This window comes from Panthera onca, chromosome F2 (genome assembly GCF_046562875.1).
Source record: "Panthera onca isolate mPanOnc1 chromosome F2, mPanOnc1 haplotype 2, whole genome shotgun sequence".
Lineage (NCBI taxonomy): Eukaryota > Metazoa > Chordata > Mammalia > Carnivora > Felidae > Panthera > Panthera onca.
This window is the reverse complement of record NC_138356.1, coordinates 43,887,634-43,908,027: the sequence shown is the minus strand read 5'-3', so window position 1 is coordinate 43,908,027 and position 20,394 is coordinate 43,887,634. Positions and strand designations below refer to the sequence as shown.

At 45.1% G+C, this 20,394-nt stretch overlaps 1 protein-coding gene across 2 annotated transcripts in view; it reads right to left on the bottom strand.

The window, feature by feature from the left end:
- Positions 1-20,394, bottom strand: part of CPQ (carboxypeptidase Q) — a 548,491-nt gene that overhangs the window by 50,189 nt on the left and 477,908 nt on the right. The gene's annotated exons all lie outside the window — the stretch shown is intronic.

Genomic DNA, 20,394 nt, shown 5'->3' with positions numbered 1-20,394 from the left:
TTCAGTGATGTAGGATGTTTCAGAATTTCCTTCAAGGCTGAATAATATTCCATTGTATGGACATACCACATTTTGTTTATCCATTCATTCGTGGATGTTAATGGACACTTGGGTTGTTTCCATCTTTTGGTCACTGTGAATAAGGTTCCTATAAACATGGATGCACAATTATCTTTTTGAGACCCTGCTTCATTTTTTTTTTTACATAGATACCTAGAAGTGGAATTGCAGATCATATGATATTCTATTTTTAATTCTTTTCAGAAACACCATATTGTTTTTCACAGGGGCTGTGCCATTTTGCATTCTCGCTGGCAATGCACAAAGGTCTAATTTTTCCACATAGTCACCAACATTTGTTATTTTATGCTTTTTTGATGGTAGCTATCCTAATGAGTGTGAGGTGGTAACTCACTGTGGTTTTGATTTGCATTTCCCCAATGATTAGTGGTGCTGAGCAGGTTTTCGTATGCTCGTTGACGATTTGCATACCTTCTTTGGAAAAATGTCTATTCATCAAGGGGCCCGTTTTTCAATAAGGTCATGAAGTTAATAAGTTTTTGAATCACAAATGCTTCTGGGAGAGGCAACAGACTTCATCAATTTCACTGGTTCAACTGACAGAATTCATTAGTGTTTGCCTCAGAAGGAGGCTGTGCTGAGGACACTGAGAGCATGTGGACTGGATGGTGTAGGTGGACAGGAAGATTATGGGGAAGTAGAGGTAGGTAAGATGGCAGGGGGCACTGGGCAGAGAAAGGTGCCCTGTGGGATCTAGGAGAGAAGCAACAAATGGGAAGCAGGAGGGAACCCAAAATAAATCTCACTGCCTTCTCAATTTTGTCAATGACTGATCAGGCTCTCGGGGATGCCCAGAGAGAAGGAGGGATGAGAGTCCTCTGGGTTATACATATATTCAGTCCCTTGTTAGATTTCAGGACAGACACAAAGAGGCCTCTAATGAATGAGAATTTTCCTGATTCGGCTCCCACCACCACCTGGAGGCCCCATCTATGGATGTGTGGGTCATGTGGCAGGAGGGGAGACTCAGAGCTGGGCTCCCAGATGAAGCATTCTGACTCTCTGGGTCTCTGTCAGGTAGTTTTCAAGAGGGCCATGTGGGGGTGTTGGAAATGTGTGGAGTGGTTTGAGCTGGAGAATGCTACCTACTTGGGATGTGGGTCAGAATGCTAATGGGTGGGCAGTACGATTAAGAGCAAATTGTTGTGCCTGAGTCGCAACAACGTCCCCATTGAGAAATGCTGCTCCATTCCTTGAAGGGACAGCAGATAGGGCAGAAAGGGCACAGTCTGCCCTAGTGACTGACAACCTGCATCGAAATCCCCACTGTGATACTTACTTGCTAGGCTGCTTTGTGCTCATTCCTTAACCTCTCTGAGCTGTGTGCTACAATCTTCCCCAGGCGAACATGGGCTTGGCTGCTGCTTTGAACAAGGCTGATGGTTCCCCATCATTTGGTAGTGAAGAGGTGACCCTCCAGCTGTGTCTGAATGCTGCTATCTTCTGCTGGGAAGCAGGGCTGGCCTGCCAGGCCTTGGACGTGCGTGTGTCGGTAAGTTGCTTCCCAGCCGCAGTGGTGGGAAGGGAGCTGGCAGCCAGAAGGGCCACGTCAACAAAAGCAGGCAGTGCCCACCCACTTGTGTAGCACTCTGGCATCAGTTCCCTTGGCAGTGGCTTCCCTTTGCCCTGGAACAACCCCGCCTGGGTCGGATCAGCTGGTAATCACAGCCCTTTACCACCGCCCCCCCGCCGACGAAGCTCTGTTTCCAGTGGGCCCAAGGCCCTGTGGATTCCACCTGTGCCTTTCCGGCTCAGAGAGAAGCTTTTGGTGCTTTTGTTTGATGAGCTGCTGGCAGCACCCCTGGTGGCACTCAATTATAGCCCAGCTCAGCCGAACGCTTTTGGTCTCGGGTTATGAAACGAATACCCGCTGAGCCCTGGACACCCGAGCTCCGAGGCTGTTCAGATTTCACAACATCACTCTTGAAAAAAGCTCCTGTCTTACGCGGATCCTGTCACTCCCTGTGTCATTGCATTCTTGCCTCCAGTTATAATTTTTGAATATTTCCTCACACCTTCCCCCACCTCCCAGCCACCTGTATGTTCTCCCCACACAACAGCACATGCAGCTGCATACCTCGGGGGTAAGAACACAGGCAGGAGCTGCAGCTTCGGGCAATGTGTGTCACAGGGTGCTGGCTGTACCCAGGATTTTAGTGGCGGGACATTTGTGTCTTTCTTCCTATGTAAAGGCCCATTTATCTACATTTCAGGCACCTGTGAATAAAGTTCTGTGATCTTGTTCATCTTACGGAGGCTCAGTTGAGTCAGGTTCAACTCTCCAGGGTGTTGGGGTAACCCCCTCTTCTCTTTGCAGACACAGAAGAGGAGGCTGTGCCCTCCGAGGATATTGTCACTTGGTGGCTGTGCTCTCTACTCATTGGAAATACGTTGCAAGTTCGCTACAAATAGAAATCCCAAATTTTGGGAAAGGTGCATCGTTTTGTGACACTGATAAAAACATTGTTGGAGAATTGCTGGAATCCCATACAAAGCTATCGACAAATGTTGTTTGGTAGGGTCAGGTCAGTTAACGATGAAAGAAGGGAAACTTAGCAAGAGGAGGTTATGGGAGGTGGTTTAAAACGTAGAATATTAAAGGATAAAAAAGGCCTTTGGGGAAAATGACGATGACCTCAAATGTCTATGCAATGCTTTGCAAAAGCTCCATTATGATTGTGCTATAATTCAGAGGAGAATGCTTTTGTGCTGTGCTGTCACGTTGGGCACCTCTGACCACCAGACTCACGTGCTCCTGGCCTCACCTTGACCGCAGCCAGGGCTTCAGGATGGAGCTTCCACATTGATGGCTCCCATCCCTGCCTTCCTTCCTGGGCTTCTCTGATGCCGTAGACCCAGTGCTGATCTTCCAATGGACACAAGTAGCCCAGAGTGCTGGGAGCAACCCAGGAACAACCCACAAGCCAAGTGGAACAAGGAGCTGACAGAGAAGTAGTCCTCACGGTCGGTGCCCGGAGCCACTCTGAGATGCCTTCTCTGCCATCCTCAGAAAGTTGCCGAGGTGGGTGAGATTATGTCCCAGTTGCCCTCGGGAGTGACTTTGACAATGCACCCTATATTGCATCCCTACCTTGCTTTTCTCTTTGCGGTCGCTCAGCCATGTTTCCCTGATGTTTCCCTGAAACAGGGAGCAGCACAGGGGTCCTTGACTCTGTCTCTGCCTGGGGGGGGGGGGGGTACTCAAGTTGCCAGCGTGTAATTTGTCAGAAAGAATATATCCAACCCTCCTTTCAGTCTGGGTTCCAAGAATTCGCTCAAAATTTTAGTTATAACCTATATAGTGTTAAATACAAGAGAAAATAAAATTTTATACCTTTTGGCTTAACTTTTCAGATACAACTCTAATCGATTCTTTTCTTGCTATTCATTTCATAACACTTGTTTATGATCTAAATGGATTCACTTTAAGTGGCCTTTTCCCATCAGATAATGGGAACCTTATATATATATTTCTCCCCAGAAAACTGTAACTGATCTTTTCCCCACTTATGTTGTATGTCTTTTTCCCTTTATCAAATATTCTTCTAAAACATAACATTTGACCATATGGCAGTTACCACCATTTATATACTCAATCCACTAGCACTATATTTTGAAGTTATTTCCATTTTTTACAGTATCATAAACAAAGGTGAGGAGAATAATCTCAGTGTATGAACCCTGGGCAGTTTTCAACTCCTGTGCTTCAGTTTCCTTATCTGTCATAGGGGGACAAGAACAGCACCTACCTCAGAGAGCTGTCCTGAGGATTAAATGTATTATGACTTGTAAAGTGCTCAGAACAGTGCCTTCCCCACACTCAGTGATCTATGAAGGTTAGTGATGGTGATAAAGGTGATGACTGTTGTTCTAGTGAAGGCCATGGTCTGCCCAGTTATTCAGTCCAATCAATTCCCGAGACTTGTGAATTCTGACTGTTACTTGGTTTAATTACACAACCCTGTTGCTACCACACCCAGGTCACTCTCCCCTCTGCCTGGTGTCCTGTCCTCAAGTGGTCTCCTTGCTTTGAGTTTGCTCCTTCCAATCCATTCTGACTCCCACGGTCAAAGTGCTCTTTCCCGAAGACAAAACTCTGAAGAGGTGAACCAATTTATATTCCTTCTAGCACTGTGTGAGAGTACCTATTTCCCAAACCTTCACTAACCTTGTCTATAATTATTGAAAAAACATTTTTTGAAAAATGGTATCATTTTATATTTCATTTCCTTGCCATGGTTGAACTTTAAAAAACACATGCCTGCCATTTTTATTACTCCCATTCTATAATGCCTGTTCATGTCATTTGTTCTAAAAGGCCTTTGATATTATGACACAGTAAATGCTATCTGTGTTCAGAGGCTCAATTTTGGAGCCTGGCAACATTTGCCCTGGCCAGCCTTGGCTCTGGGCCTGGGGCCATCCAGAAAAGCCCCTTTTATAGTTGCTTCTGATGGTATAGTGTCACGTGCCCATCTGTTTTAACTTGGCCCAGCCCATGAGTGCCGGAGAACAGGACCCCTTGAAGCACACGATAATCGTTTACTCAAAGTGGCCTGTTCCTCGGCCCTGGATCACTTTTACATCAAGCTCCTTCTGGATGGCCATTTTTAGCTCAGATGACCACACCGTTTTGAAGCCTGCTGCTTTGGGGGGCTAAATATAATTTCTCTGGGAAAGGGGCCAACCGCAGCAGCTTATTTCCGTTTGGCCTGTGTCTTGAGGCAAGACTGAATATGAGAGGAAATGTGGAGCCAGCATGAAGAAACAGCGTGGCAGCAACCATCACTGCACACAGACCTTCCGGTGGCAAAGGCGGAGCCAGTGGACAGGTGAGTGCACCCACTTTTGAGCCCCCTGAGGGTACTGGCAGCTCAGTCATGACATTCTTTTGTTCTGGAATGACAGGGGTGTTTGGATGTGTGCCTACTCAAACCTTACTGGAAGGTTCTGCCTGAATTCCATTTCTCATTCTGGTAGTTCATACTACTTGGGATAGCACAGAAAGCCTTCCGTGACTTAATCCCTAACTTCTCACTCTTGACACTCTCCAAATCCCAATGACCACACTCACCTCTCCAGCCATATTTAAAAAAAAAATTTTTTTCTTAATGTTTGTTTGTTTGTGTGAGAGAGACAGAGAGAGAGATAGAGACAGAGAGACAGAGTGTGAGCAGGGGAGGGGCAGAGAGAGAGAGGGAGACACAGAATCCGAAGCAGGCTCCAGGCTCTGGGCTGTCAGCACAGAGCCCGACGCGGGGCTCGAACTCACAAACTGTGAGATCATGATCTGAGCCAACGTCAGACGCTCAACCGACTGAGCCATCCAGGCGTCCCGACCTCTCCAGCCATATTGAACAACTACAGTTCCCCAAGTGCATCATCCCATTTTACACCTCTATACTTTCACACATATTATTTTCTCTGCTTGGGTTACGACTGGAAAACCTCTACTCATTTTTTCAGATTCAAACCCAATGCCCCTTGACCCACTCAAGTAGAAGTAATCAGTCACTCCTTTGGTTCAGTATGGTTCCCAGTTTGTACCTTCATTGTAGCACTACTTTTTCCATGCTTATGTCTCCTCTATTGGAGTGTGAAAACATTGAAAGCGGGACTTCATTCATTCATTTATTAATTCATCCATCCATCCATCCATCCATCCAACAGACATTTGCTGAGCACCTGCAAACACAACGTGGCACTCTTCCTTATCTTTGCACAGCTTCTGCAGAGCATGGCTTTGGAACATACCTGCTCAGGAATGGGTGGTAAGTAGTATGAGTTATTGAGAATGGCTACATAACTCATTCCTGGCATTGGAGAATTGCCTTCAGGTGCAGCATATTTAATCATCCTGAGCTTTGTGATCTAATTGTGTGGGGGGAGATGCATCATTCCAGCACTCCACCCCACACTAGGGCTCCTCATCACGTCCTGGCTGCCCAGTCTTCTGTGTCCAGAGCCGCCAGATACATTCAGGAGCATCATCTGGGCTTACAACTTCTTCTCCCACCACTGACTTGCTTTCCCAGTGGAAATTATGTGTCATGTTGCACCCAGAAGAGCCAAAGTGTACCCTCATCATGGCCCAACTATGGCTCAAATAGTTGGAGCTGTGCTAGGACAGCATGATACCAATGCATAGCAGATAGCAGGAAGTGGGTGTTGGCAATAATCGCCATGTTTTTTAAAAAATTACTTAATTAATTAGAGACAAATGGTTTGAGTGACTCAAGTCCATATAGAATTTGAAAAGGCCTATAATGGAGTGATGTTGGGGGGAAGAGAGTGAGCGCGCATGTGGGACAAATAAATGAACGCCCATAAACCATTTATAGGAGTGTGGGCCGTGCTTTGTTTTTTGGATGCACCTGCCATTTGTGCCCTCCTATTTTTCTTCTTGGTTTCCCAGGTTCTGGACTCCCTGGATCCTCCCTCCTTTGAGTCTCTCTGCCCTCTGTCAGCCTGGTCTCAGCTATAAAAAAGCCTCACTAAAGGAAACTGTTTATCCTCAACCTGGTCTGTGATAGAACCTCACACTGACCGTAAGGCATAGACCAGCAACCTCTAACTATTCACTATAGTTAATTATTTGTTCTGTAGGGTTTTTTGTGTGTTTGTTTTGGGGGTCTTTTTTGATATTTGTGTTTGAAATATATTTTATGCTAATTCTTTTTAAAATAGATTAAACCCTCCCCTAATATCTAGTTCTAGACTTCATTTTTTTAAATGTTTGATGAGTTTTATAACATTAAAATATGCTGTTCATATTTTTACACAGAGCTTTCAGATGTATATTTTGGAGTGTTTGTACTAAAAGATGACTTTCAGCGTTTCCAGACAGAATTCTTATCGGGATGTCCTAAGGACTCGGACTCTTGCTTTAAGTTGTTATCCAAAAACAACAATTTTCTTTTTAAAGCCCAGTATCTCATTTTGGATTCTTTGTAGGAATGTTGGAAAGATCCCTCTGTCCCCTCCTCTTGGCCCACCCATCCCCTATAATAGACAAGCTTCCTAAGTTCTCAGGCCAGCGGCGCAGGGGTCTGACCAAGCGGACAGCCAGGTCAGCACAGCTTGTTGGCAGGGTGATTGTCTGTAACAGGCCCTCTCACCCAACCCGAAGTTGCTACATGGCAGTCGGGGCTTGGTGATGCTTTTCGCTGTGTGGTGGTATCTCTAGGGCAAAAGTCACATCACAGTCCAATTTGGAGGGTCATTGAGCCACTCACTATTAGGTGTAAGTTTCCAAATCCCAAGTGTTGAGAAGTTAGTCCCTGGACATCCTGGGACATGTGGTGCACACTGGCAGATGTGAAATAGAGATCCAGTCAAGTAATTTACCGTCAGGTGTGATTACCCAACCGTACTAAAGACCCCACAACCACGGCATCGCATCCCGCTCCAAACATTTGGTTAAGTGAAAAACGGATGAGAGCTCAGACTTTACCTTAAAATATATACGCTTTTCTCTTCCATTTCTTAGAATGAAATTCATATGTGAGGTAGCAGAGTGCTACCTCAAGGGCTCTGGAAGCCAGAAAAAAACCTCTAACTTAAAGCCTTCCCTCTATAACTTCTTAGCTGGTGACCCTGGGCATATTGTTTACCTCTCTCGGTCTCAGTTACTCACCCGTAAGATAGGGATAATGATACTGAAACTCACAGAGCTATTGAGAAGATTCAAAGAGACCAATGTATTTAAGTGGCAGCTGGGGGATAGCACTCGATAAACAATGCAGAGGTAAAGAAATGAAAATGGACCAGGCTTTTGAAAGATCTGGAATATCAAAGACACATTTTCTAGTCTAATTTAGGTCTTGAGATCTCTTTTCTTACTTGGTGCCTCTTCACATTGCTGTCCTTAAGTCAATGGCGGGATTGGCCACAGCATGTGGAACTGGGGATTGGGCACCAGCGCAGGGTAGAAGGTTGAGTTATGCCAGCATCTTGCTTTATGATTGGCCCAGCTAATAGACTCTCATTAACGCTGAGATAACTTGAAGATGTTCTTGAAATAAAATGTTGATCTAGACCGGGGGTTAGAAAACTTTTTCTATAGAGGATCAAATAGAAAACATTTTAGACTTTGTGGCCCATATGGTCTCTGCTGAGGTGACCCTTTGCAGTGTGAAAGCAGTCAAACACAGACAAACATGTAAGTGAATGCGGATGGCTGAGTTCTAATAAAACTTTGCTTATGGACATTGAAATTTGAATTTCATGCAATTTTAATGTGCCAAAAATATTCTTTTTTTTCATTTTTTAAGTAACACGTTTTTTTAATGTAAAAAACGGGCCATATAAAAATGGGTATCAGGCTACATTTGTTCCATAGACCCCTGCTTTAGAATATTTTGTTAGAGATGAAATTTGGATGTCTACTGGCATGCTTTAGCTTCCTTCCTATTAAGTGTGTGTGGTTATAAACTCTTGACTCCATGCCTATACTGTGTTAGGTTCTCTACGTGCGTTATCAGGACTTCAAGAAGGAATCATCAAATCCACCATGATAGTCAAAGTTTCAATACTCTTCTCCACAGACGACCCATAAATAAAATATGCATTACCTCTTTTAATCTTTACTCCACACTGCAAAGTAGATTTTATCATTTCTACTTTATACTTAAGGAAACCGAGGTTCAGAGTAGCTACTTGCGTAGGATCACAGGCTGCAGAAAAGATAGGACCAAGATATAAACCAGGATTGTGTGATTTTAAAGCCCAGGCACTGAGCACTGCCTTTCGTGGCTTCCCTCACCCACCAACCTTGTAATCATTTAGAAATTCGTGACAGAACAGAAGACCAGGGACTGTGTTAAACACTGACCTCACTTTTTAGAACCCAGGTCAAGGGTTTTTTTTTCTGGGAATTTGGGTTCTATCGGGGTAACACTGAGGAAGTTGGATTAAATGCCCAACAGCTGAAATACCTTTTTTATATTTGGTTTTGTTTTTTAATCACATGAGCAAGCATTACTATTAGCCAGGAGTCAATGGCCACACATGGGGAGAGACACCCAGCAGTGGAACAATAATTACTGAGGTCATAGATAACTTTGGGGTGAAGTTGACACAGGGGTCTTGTCACTGATGGAAGCAATGGCATGCAAGTCAATGAGGCCGAGCCACCCCGGATACAGTTCAAAAGGTTGTCTGCATTAAAATGATGTCAATTAAGTGGAAGGAATTCAGAGACCAAACAAGTAAATAATAACAGCTTTGGAAAGGGCTGATTCAGGAAGCCCAGTTTGATTTGACAGTGGTGTTGTGGTGGCGAGTGATGATAAATGGTTCCCTGGGAGAGCCATTTGGCTGTATTTGACTTGAGTGTAGAGCAAGGAGGTCAAGTGATCAACTTGAATTGTTCTAGGGGCCATTAACCAGTCTTAGAAGAAAAGGAGAAAGGGTTGGGGAGAGAATGGGGGAGGGAGGGAGAGAAACAGAAGGACAGAAGGGGGCAGAGAGAGAAATGGGTAAAAAATGAGAAACAAGCAAAATTGTCCAGAGGCAATTAGCTAGTCTTTTCTAAGGAGAGACAGAGAGAGAGAGAGAGAGAGAGAGAGAGAGATAAAAAAAAAAAAAAGAGAGAGAGAGAGAAACAAGCAATAGCAAGAAAAACTTGAGGTTTACTATAAGCCAGCCCTGGACTAGCTTCTGAAAGGAAGCATGTATGTGTTTGTTGTGGGAGAAGCTAAACTAGGGTGCAAAAGTGAGATAATAAGCAAGCAGGAGGGAATGGCTGTGTCTGATGAGAACAGTAAGGACACGTGGGTGACATCCGTTTTCTCACCCAGTGACCAAAGAGACCAGATTTCAGGGTGTGAACCTGTAATAGCGGATAGGAAAGTTACTCCTCCAAGGCATCACGCCTGCAGGCGTGTGGGGAACACAGGCGGCCCAAATAGATGACAGGAGGATATCCTGGATTGGGTTTCTCCCAGAAGCAGACTCTGAGACAAGTATTTGAGTGCAAATAGTATCTTTGGGAGGTGATTACAGGAAGCAATCAGGGCGTGGGGAAGTGAGACAGAGATGGGAAGGCAGCCAGATAAAGGTTCATTATCAAGTAAGTACCACTGTGGACAGAGTGGAATCCCACCAGGATCGCTGGGGCCCAGTGTAGAACATGGACCTTGGAGTTACCCTGCCCACAACTACCCTTGGAGTTACTGAGCCCGAGCTCAGAGAGGAGCTGAGGCCCCAGCAGCTGGTCAAGGGCCTTTGCCCCCACAGTGTGTGACCATTGACTCCTGGTGGGCTCCAGGGGGCTTTGGCAGTCAGAGACAGCCCTTGGGCCAAGTGTGCCAGGGCTCGCTGGCAGTTGGAATTGGGCTGGCGTTTATGGCAATGGCGACTGCCAAGAGGCTATGGCCGGGATGCTGGCCGCATCTGCAGCGGGCACCCTCCAAAGAGCCATCTTGGAAGTGAGGCTCTGAGGGTTATGGTTTTTACATGTGTACACGCCTCCTGCTACACAAAAGGGGTGGGTGGGAGAAGAGAGAGAGAAGAGAGAGAGAGGAGAGAGAGAAAGAGAGAGAGAGAGAGAGAGAGAGAGAGAGAGAGAGACAGCAATAGAGAAGGAAGCAAGTCCACGAGGGACCAAAGGTGTCTGTGTGAGGACCAGAGCAAAGAGAGTGCAAGTCTGGAGTGTTCTTGCCTGCCGCCCATTCCCGCGAGAAAGGAAAACTGGATATCAGGCTCAATAATTCAAGGACTCCATGTTCTCATGCTGAGTATCATGCTGGCGGATGTGAAGATGGGTGGTCTTCTCCTTCTTGAGAGAGGGGCTGGACATGGGAGAACAAGTTTGCCGTGGCAGAAAACTTAAGCCGCTTTCATTGGCATGGAAAACTCCACAGATGAGGGAAAAAAGATCCTCTGAGTCTTCCTTTTAAGTGGTCTGGTAGTGAGACTGTTTTTCCCAGATGATTTCCTGGGCCAGTATAAACTTCTGCTGGGGCCGACTCTGACATTTCTCTCTCCACCCATTCCCCCTAAAGCATGAGCCCAGCCAAGGCTCTTTCCATACAAACTCAGCTTTTGGAAGGTGTTCAAGCAGTCAGTCTTGTGGAGGGCTAGGGTGTCTCCATTACAGCAAACATGCCCATTCACCACCCACCCCACCCCGGTCTCGGAGTGGGCTCCCTCAGGTGTCCACGGGACAACCTCTCCCCTGATCAGTGGGGCTTTGGTTTTTGCTGTTGCCCAGAGGATGATGGAACTCCTTTGAACTCAGGGCATCAGGGGAACTGAGCTGTGGGAAGCTGAAGAGTGCCCCCCCACAATACATCAGGGCCTGATTCCTAAAATGTGTGAATGTTACATGATTTGGAAAAAAAGAGCTTTTGCAGCTGCCAATTAAGGATCTGGAGATGAGGAGATTATCCTGGGTTATGCAGACTTTAAATGCCATCACAGGTGTCCTTAGAGGAGAAAGGCAGAGGAGGATTTCACATACACAGAGGAGAAGGGGATGCAAAGGTGGAGCAGAGATTGGAGTGGTGGGGTGTGGCCACTGGCCCAGGAACGCTGGGAGTCACCAGAACCTGGAGGCAGGAAATGGATTGTCCCCTAGATCCTCTGGAGGGAGCACCTGGAGTGCCCTGCTAACACTTGGATTCTGGACTTCTGACCTCCAGAACTGTGAGAACAAATTTGTGTGTGTGTGTGTGTGTGTGTGTGTGTGTGTGTGTGTGTGTGTGTGTGTTTAATTTTAAGGGCAGAGCGGGGGGCCTTTTTTCTTTCTTTCTTTCTTTCTTTCTTTCTTTCTTTCTTTCTTTCTTTTTTAATTTTATAAATTTGTGTTGTTTTAAACCAAGTTTGTGGTAATTTTCTGTAACAGCCACAGGAAACTCATTACACGAGTCCATAAAATTTCTGGTCACAAGCGGATCTGGTTACAGATGACCTGTGGATTGAGTTCGGTAATAACCTGAACAGCCCCTTCTTCTGGGTTTAGGTGAAGGCAGGGAGAGAAAAAGGGAGGCAGATGTTTGTTTCCAGCGGTAGCCTCCCGAGGGTTGTAAACTTGCTTCCGGAGACCTTGGGGAGACTGAGATCCTTGCTTTTTGTCTTCCAAGTGGCCAGGATGCTATCCAAGGGTGGGGTGACTCAATGAAAGAACGTGAGTGGTGTGGATCTGGGTCTGGGGTCCAGTTCCAGCCTTGCCAGGTCCTCAGCATGCAATGAGGTGACTGGCTTGAGTAGCACTGGGATTTGTACCGAGGTCTCCTGAATGCACCACACGTTGCACAAGGACAGGAACACTTTCATCTGCCACCGGGCTGTGAGGAGGCTGATGATGTCGGATCCTGTTCATTGGGGAAACCAAGGTTCTCTTAGGGGTGACACTGAACACTTCTAGTGTACCTGCTACTCTCCTGAGGACCTCACAATATCTTTGTAAAGTAGAAATCCTTATTCCCTGTCATACTTAGGGTTCCCCAGTGAAACAGAACCAAAAGGAGGTGTGTGGTGTGAGTGTGTGTGTGTGTATATAGAGAGAAGGTGAGTGGGAGAGAGGAAGAGAGAGAGAGAGAGGGAGGAAGCGAGAGAGAGGAGGAGGGAGAGGGAGAAGAGAAGGATTTAATTCAAGAAATTGCCTCACATGATGGTGGAGCCTTGGTAAATCTAACATCTATCGGGTAGGTCTGCAGGCTGCAGACCCCAGGAATCGTTGATGTTGCAGCTCAAGTCTGGAAGCAGTTTGCTAACAGAATTCCTTCTTCCTTAGAGGAGGTCAGTCTTTTTATTCTTAAGGCCTTCAACTGATTGGATGAGGCCCACCTACATTATGAAGGATAATCAGCTTTACTCAAAGTCTACTAATACACAAAGTCTACCGATTTAAATATTAATCTCAAATAAACAATACCTTTACAGCAACATCCAGATGTGTTTGACCAAATATCTGGGTACCGTGGCCTAGCCAAATTGACACAAAAAATTAAACATCACTCCCTCTCCCAGCTCCAAGTCTTTTAACAGAAGAGGAAACTGAGGCTTAGGGAAGTAGAACAACCCACTCAAAGTCATGCACCTAGGGCATGGCTTGACTCAAAAGTCAAGGTTTCACTGCCAGGTTTAGATGTTTCAGCTGGCATTAGGCTGAAATCGGCCATGCAGCCACACCCAGTTCCTTGACTGGGTAGATCATGCCCAGTCTAGGCAACAAGCCAAGGTGACCTTAATCAGTTCAAGTTCTTTCTCTTCCTTACTACTCACCTTTGACCTTCTGACTCTCTCCTTCAGCCCTCATTCACTCTTCTCTGTTCCCTAGCTAAGTTTCCTTCAGCACATGCTTTTGCGATTTGTATTTGATTTTTTTTAAGTTACTTCTAACATTTCACGCAGATTTCAGGTACCATATATCTACCATGAGAAAGCTCTCAGTCTCCAGCAACAAGTCAGCTTCTTGTTGGACACATGTAGTTGGGGCTAGTGAGGGGGTTTCTCTTCCTGGACCTCTCACTCACAGGGCAGTGAGGAGAGGAGACCTGAGTGTCCTTGCTCTTGAAGGGCAAGGGCTAGTCCTCAACTGACCTTGAAGATGGGGCCAACTCTTAGCCATCTTTGAACCCTGTGTCTGTCAATGTCCAATCAGGAAAACTGAAATATACCGGAGATTTGAAGCAGAGAGAATTCCATTTGGGGAACTGATTGGAAAACCTGAATAGCAAAAAGGGAAGGATAAGGGAAACCAAGGATTCGTAGTGACAGGGAGCTGCTCCCATTCCTCAGACTGGCCGGGGGAGGGGGAGGCACAAGGGAAAATGGCTCTTCCAAAGAGTTCCCTGGGTGAACTCTTGCAACTTCTAGAAGCTAGGACACATGGCTTATCCTGGATTTGGGGATTGCTTTTTTAGGCAGATGCCTGAAGTTGATGCGGAGGAGTGAAGCTAAGGGTGTAGCTATGGTTACAAAGCTCTGCGGATATGTGTAGATTGGTGGGAACGTGTGATCTTTCACTACTTATTACCCAGGTTAGGTTGGGCCCCCATTTCATGCTGCCATAGCCCACTGTCTTCCCTCACAGCATTTGGTACATAACAACTATTCCATTTATCATTAAACATTTTTTTAATGTTTATTTACTTTTGAGAGAGACAGAGAGACAGAGTATAAGCAGGGGGTGGGGCAGAGAGAGAGGGAGACACAGAATCTGAAGCAGGCTCCAGGCTCTGAGCTGTCAGCACAGCTGATCAACCGTGAGATCGTGCCCTGAGCCGAAGTCGGACACCCAACCAACTGAGCCACCCAGGTGCCCCTCCATTTACAATTTTATCTATCTGAGCCAGCTTCCCAGCCAGGCTGTTAGTTCCATGAACTAAGGACCACGCCCTCCTTGTTTTCTCTCGTATCTCCTTTGTGTCTGGGGCTCAGTGGCCACCGGTGCTCGTGTGTTAACTGAACACCTACTGGGACCTCAAGAGGTACCCTTTTTTATTCTCATCGAGAACATTCAGGGAGAATCAAAGGGCCTCATGGGAGTGCTGTAGAAGAAAGCTGTATTTGAGGCAGTTTTCATTCAGCCGTGGCCCTATCGTTCAACTTCTCACAGAGAAAAGGCGGCAAGAACAAGGAGGCAAAAGGCAGTCCAGGTAGAGTAGGGGCGGGTACGCCCTCCCTCCCGGAGAGGCGCCTCTGAGCGGAGATTTGGTGGTTACCGGAGCTGGCGGATCCGGAGGTCCATAAGCCCGCCCGGCTACTGTCTCCTCACCCCCTCCTCCCTCAGCCATCATTTACAGCTGGCTGCCGTGATCCCACACGCTCATCTCTACTCCCTAAGGAAAAAGAAGGGAGATAGATTGATAGGGTGCTTTCATCTGTAGGAGAATCTGTGTGTTTGCCCCTAAGCCCTGTGGGAGTCAGCATTCTGAGAGCAGCTATATTCTCCCCGCGAGGTGTCCCCATGGTCTGGGCGTGGACTCCCCCTGAGAAGTTGCTCTTTCTCTCCCCTGGCTGAAAGCCAGGATGCTGACTTCTATCCTTAGAGGTGTTCAAGCTCTAATACCGAGAGTTTATGAATGTGACAGTCAGACCTGACTGATGACCACAGCTTGGCTACCTCAGATGCATTTTAACCTTGTCCTAGGTAAATGCATTTAGCAGGCCTGGCACGAGTCCGAGAGGCTTCCGCCCGTCCACCATTTGACCACTACAGTACATCCTCGAGATGCCTGTAAGGTATACATATGTTTAAATATATACGGTGTATACATTTAAATGCCTTATACCTATAAATATATAAGGTATTTATATGTATAGGGGTGTGTGTGTGTGTGTGTGTGTGTACATTTTTTTTTTAAGACCCAAGAATTCTTCACGGGGAGGGATAAAAAATGCATTCTATCTTGCATGTCCACTCTGATCATTTATTGGTGGCCACCTGGGGCATGTCTTGAGAAGGATTCTGAAGTGCTGTGATCGCTAAGTTATGGGCACCAGAAGACTTATGAGACCCTTCTATAAGAAATATGTTAAAACCCAAAGGCTCCATAATTGCATTTCTAAGCTTCCTTGGGAGGAATTCTGCGGCTTTTCTTGAGTGCTGAAATATCTAAGGCCATTCCTCTCTTTCTTCTTTTTGTTAATAGCAAAATTTCCCTTCCTGTCACACGTGCCTGTCACCACACATGATGTATTTTGTGGTATCATCGAATGTTAGAGCTGGATGATTCTTTAGAGAGCATTTAGTCTAAGTGTCTTGTTTTACCGAGGGTGAAAATGAGGCATAGGAGTCTGATTTTCAAAAGGTCAAACAGCTAGTTAACACAGGTCCTCTGCCTCCCATTTGTCTTCTTTGGACTCTCTGCTTCCAAGGCAAAAATATCTGTCATCACCTTGACTCTCTGCAAGTAAAAATGCAGGGTTGCTTAGGATTGTGCCAGCTGCATATCTTGAACCAGAGAGGTCATCTTTGAGCTGTATGGTCTGGCTCTCTCACTTGCTAGTTGAATAAAAAGTAACTAGTAAATGGCTTAATCTTGCTAAGCCTCAGTTCCTTCATCAGTGAACTGGAGGTGAGGAGTGCGTGGATAAAATGAAGTGATGAACACAAAGTGTGTAGCACTGGGTCTGGCTCAATAAATGCTGACTATTTTTATCATCTGTACAATGATCTGGTTGGACTCAATGATTCCTTGTTGTTCTGAAGGCCTGTGATTCAGAACATCAGCTGATAACCCACGAGATTGCCTCTGAACTACCTGTTGTGGACTTCATGTTTCTATCAGGACTGCTCTATTCAAGTAAGATGACACGTGGCAAGTGAGTTGTTTGCTAACTAGCAAGCATTATTCATTGTTTATTTCAGCTAACATACTTATCATCATCTTTATAACTACTAGTACTAACTACTTTCAAGTAATATTCTAGGAAAATGGCTCCAATTCCGATGGCAAGTTTTAAATCCACAAAGGATTCTGTTAAATTCTCACCCCCCCCCCCCCTCAAATACAACCTGGTTTTGCCAACCTTTATATTCTGACTTGTGTCTTTAAACTGACTATTCTCCACAAGGTGGTGTTTTAGGTTGATCTTTATATCCTGCTACAGTTTTAATTAGTATCATTTTATATTTGCTTTTTACTGATACCTTATTCCTGGGCTTGCATCCATAGTCATTTCCTAAAGGGCATGGTTTTTAAAAACCTAATAAATAAATTACAAGTGTGTGTGTGTGTGTGTGTGTGTGTGTGTGTGTGCGCGCGCACATGTGTATGCATGTGTGTGTCTAGGCTGAAGTCAGCACCAGCGTCTGAAGAGTGACCATTAGGTGTTTGTGAAGGGGAATGTTGTCTTGATGCAGAATTCTCTCTTGTGTCTCCGGATGTTGTCTGGTCACAAGTCCCAAAATATGTCATTCCTCTGCTAAACTCCACAGTGACAGCATGGGCTCCATCCTGATCCTGTAGTCTGGATCCACACCATGTGTTCCAGGAATCATCTGGGAAGATGCTGTTGACATGAATTCAACTGATGGCCCGTCATCGGGCATCTTAAAGCTCCAGCAAGCACCCCAGGCCTGAGCACCATCTTCCTGGAGATGGGCTCCACGTACAAAATCCACGAGTGGGGCGTGGCAACATTCTGACAAGGCCTAGGGAATCTGAAGTGTCCTTTATGGCTGGAGTTCAAGGCTCTATCAGGAAAAACTCACTGAACTGTGGGCCTATTATTTTTCCACAAAAAGAAGGCATGAAGACTGTGATCGGAGCGCCTGGGTTGGAATCCTGGTTGGGCCCTGCCATGGTGTTGGCTGACTCCAGGGCTATATCTTAATCTTTTCAAGGGTCAGTTTCCCATCCATGAAGTGGAGGAGGATTTACTTCCACTGCTGATTTATGGGTTGTTGAGAGGATCATAGGAGATAATAGATACAGAAGGACTTGTAAATTCTGAAGTCACTTTCAAGAGAAAATTCTTACAATAATCATAAAAGTATAATGATGGAAGGAAAGCCCTGCCCTGCATTAAAGTCCCAAGAGCAGACAGTAGGATCTATCAGGAGAGGTAGAGAAAGAATAGAGGACATAATCCCTGCTCTTAAAAGCTGAAGCCCAGAAACACCAGTGAAGCCTGGAGGCAAGGGACTGCTCAGGCAGGTCTCTTCCAGCCATGAGGGGCAGAGATCCACATCGGCATGGCTTCAACACACAGGAATTTATTGTCTCTGGTCGTGGACAAGACCGCAGGACTCGGTTGCCCTCACTCCATCTCTTGGTTCCACTTTTCCTCTTTGTTAGTTTTATTTTCAAGCAAAATCACCCTACTCCCATCAAGAAAAGGAACTTCTCATTCCCAACGAAAGCCCCAGAACTTGAATCAGGTCTCACACTGAATGGCTAGTGTCATGTTGGTCATGTTTCCTAAACCAGGCACCCATCAACAAGGGCATGTGATATACTGATTCATTCATTTATTTGACACATATTTATTTAGCATCTAAATTCGTAGGACTTTCCTGGGGGCTGAAGATAGAGCAGTGAAGAAGAACAACAACAACAACAAACTAAGAAAATGCATACATAAAAAGATAATTTTAGACACAGATTCAAAGTCAGACATTCTGGGTGGGAAGCCAGGACTCAGTATGTAGCAAGGTCCCTAGTGAGTCTGATGTCAGTGGTCTGTGTTCCACATTTTATTGGATGGTTGAAACACAGAATAAAGAATATGCTCCAAAGGCAGGGGAGCAGTGTTTAGCTGTAAGTCCCCCTTCCTTAGGTCAGGGAAGTTCTTAGAAGTGAATAGAGTAGACAACGAGATATCAATGATAATAGCTTCAGGATGGGCAGGAAAGCAGTCTGCTTGCTTGTAGAGCAAGAATGGTGCTATAATTGTTCAAGGCATCATTTCTGACCCTTGAAGGCCCTCTCATTACTTTCCAAGCCAAGATTCAGATACTTCTCACAAATATAAAAATTAAGAGTTGTTTGCTTCCTTTCTTCCCAGCTTAAATATCTGTAAAGATTCAGTCTCTGTGGGAACTAATAATCTTGTGCTCGAGATGTAGGTCTATCTGTTTAGAGTCCAGTATTTTTATTTGGGTTGATTATCATTCCACTAGCTGTCCCTCCTTCCTCCCTCTCTGCTTTCCTTCAGAATAGCCTGTTCTATCTCGTTTCCTTCCCTTTCCCCAGAAAGTAAATTCTTGCCAAAAATGGTTCTATGTGTGGAGGTCTAGAGACTTGTTTCTTGGAGGCAAATAGGGAGAGATGCTTTGAAATCTGGTTTTATAAGCTGTTTTACCAGTTTTACCAGAGGTGAGAAACCAAAGCTGAGGCAGAGAAATGCCAGATAGCACTTCCAGAACTTTTTCATGGCAAGCCATCCTCAGGTTATTTCTGGGAGCATCTCCTACTCCTTTCCTTATTCCTCCTGTTTGCTTCCTGGGGAAAAAAAAATCCTTATGCCATGTGACTTCCTTTTCCTCTGAAATTATCTTGCATTCCAGCCTTTGGTCTCTATCTTACTGCTGCCTGAAGGTCAGAAATCAGGTCCTTCCCTTTCCGTGTTTGTGGAAGTGCTCAGTGGAAGTTTATCAAGCAGATGAATGATTGTCACAGTAAGGTGTGGGAAGGGGAAGGCAATTATAATGAAACAAAAGGAAGGCAGGGAGTGGTACCCAACAGAAGGAATAGGCAAGTAGGTGAATCCTTGATGGATGCATTAAGTATCATATGTAGAAGAGGCATCTGTTAGAATACCACTTCTGGATAACAAGGTGGGAGAAGGTTAGAACCATTCCTTTAGAACCCTCCTTCTTGACTGTTCACAGATCATCACTTCAATAGAAACACGGATTACAACTGCAGGCTTAGAACTATAAGAAGGCAGAGTGGAAATGCCAGAACTTACCCTGTCTGGGTTCATTATATAGAAGAGGGAAGTGAGGCCAGCAAAGGTGGGTGACATGACCATGGTCAGCCAGGATCTTTCAATAACAAAGCATTGCAAGTCATAGGCAGAAGCCAGGGAGGCCACTCACTGGGTGGCTGAGATTCACCCAGGAGCACAATTCTTAAAAAGTCTATCAAGTTATATAATGAAGAAAAGGCTGCTATCATTTAGTCATTTTTGGATAAAGGAATGATGAATCAAATTTTGACTTTTCTCACAAATTCTTCTCTTCGTAGTGAGATGCTTGGTAAAGTGTGGACAGCTCCATTTGTAGAGAAGAATAGCTGGAAATCTAATGGCAGCTCCTGATTTTCCTCTGCAACTGAAAAGCCTCCTGACTGATGATATCTGGTTCTTCTGGGTCTGGCAATTTCCTCTCTTTTTAAAGAGCAGATTGAGTAGAATTTGAATCTTAATTTAAAAAATAATAATAATAAAATAAAAAGATGAGAACACATTCAAATCACATGTCACTTCCTGCCTCCAACCCTCCTATCCAAACTTCTTAGCAAAGATTTAGTCCTTTACCAGGCTTCTCTGCCCATCCTTTCACTTTGTCACAAGTCTGAGCTCCTGGCTTTATTATTTCTAAGACTAAGTTATGTGTCAAGTCTGGGAAAGTGAGCTATCTGTTTCGGTATGTGTGAAATTATCTCCTTTTAAAAAATTTATTTTAAACAGTCAGATGAATTGTCAGTATTAATGCCTGGACTTTGAGAATTGAATCTAAATGACATGGCGTGTGTTTGTGTGTCAGGGGGGGAAGAAATACAATCATGCATTCACTTTAAAAACGTTAGTTTAACCTTATATACTAAGATGAATGGGGGCAGAATTTCCTGAAGTCAAGTTCAGATGTGACATCCTTTCTAAAAGATGCCCAATTAAGATCACATATCAAGT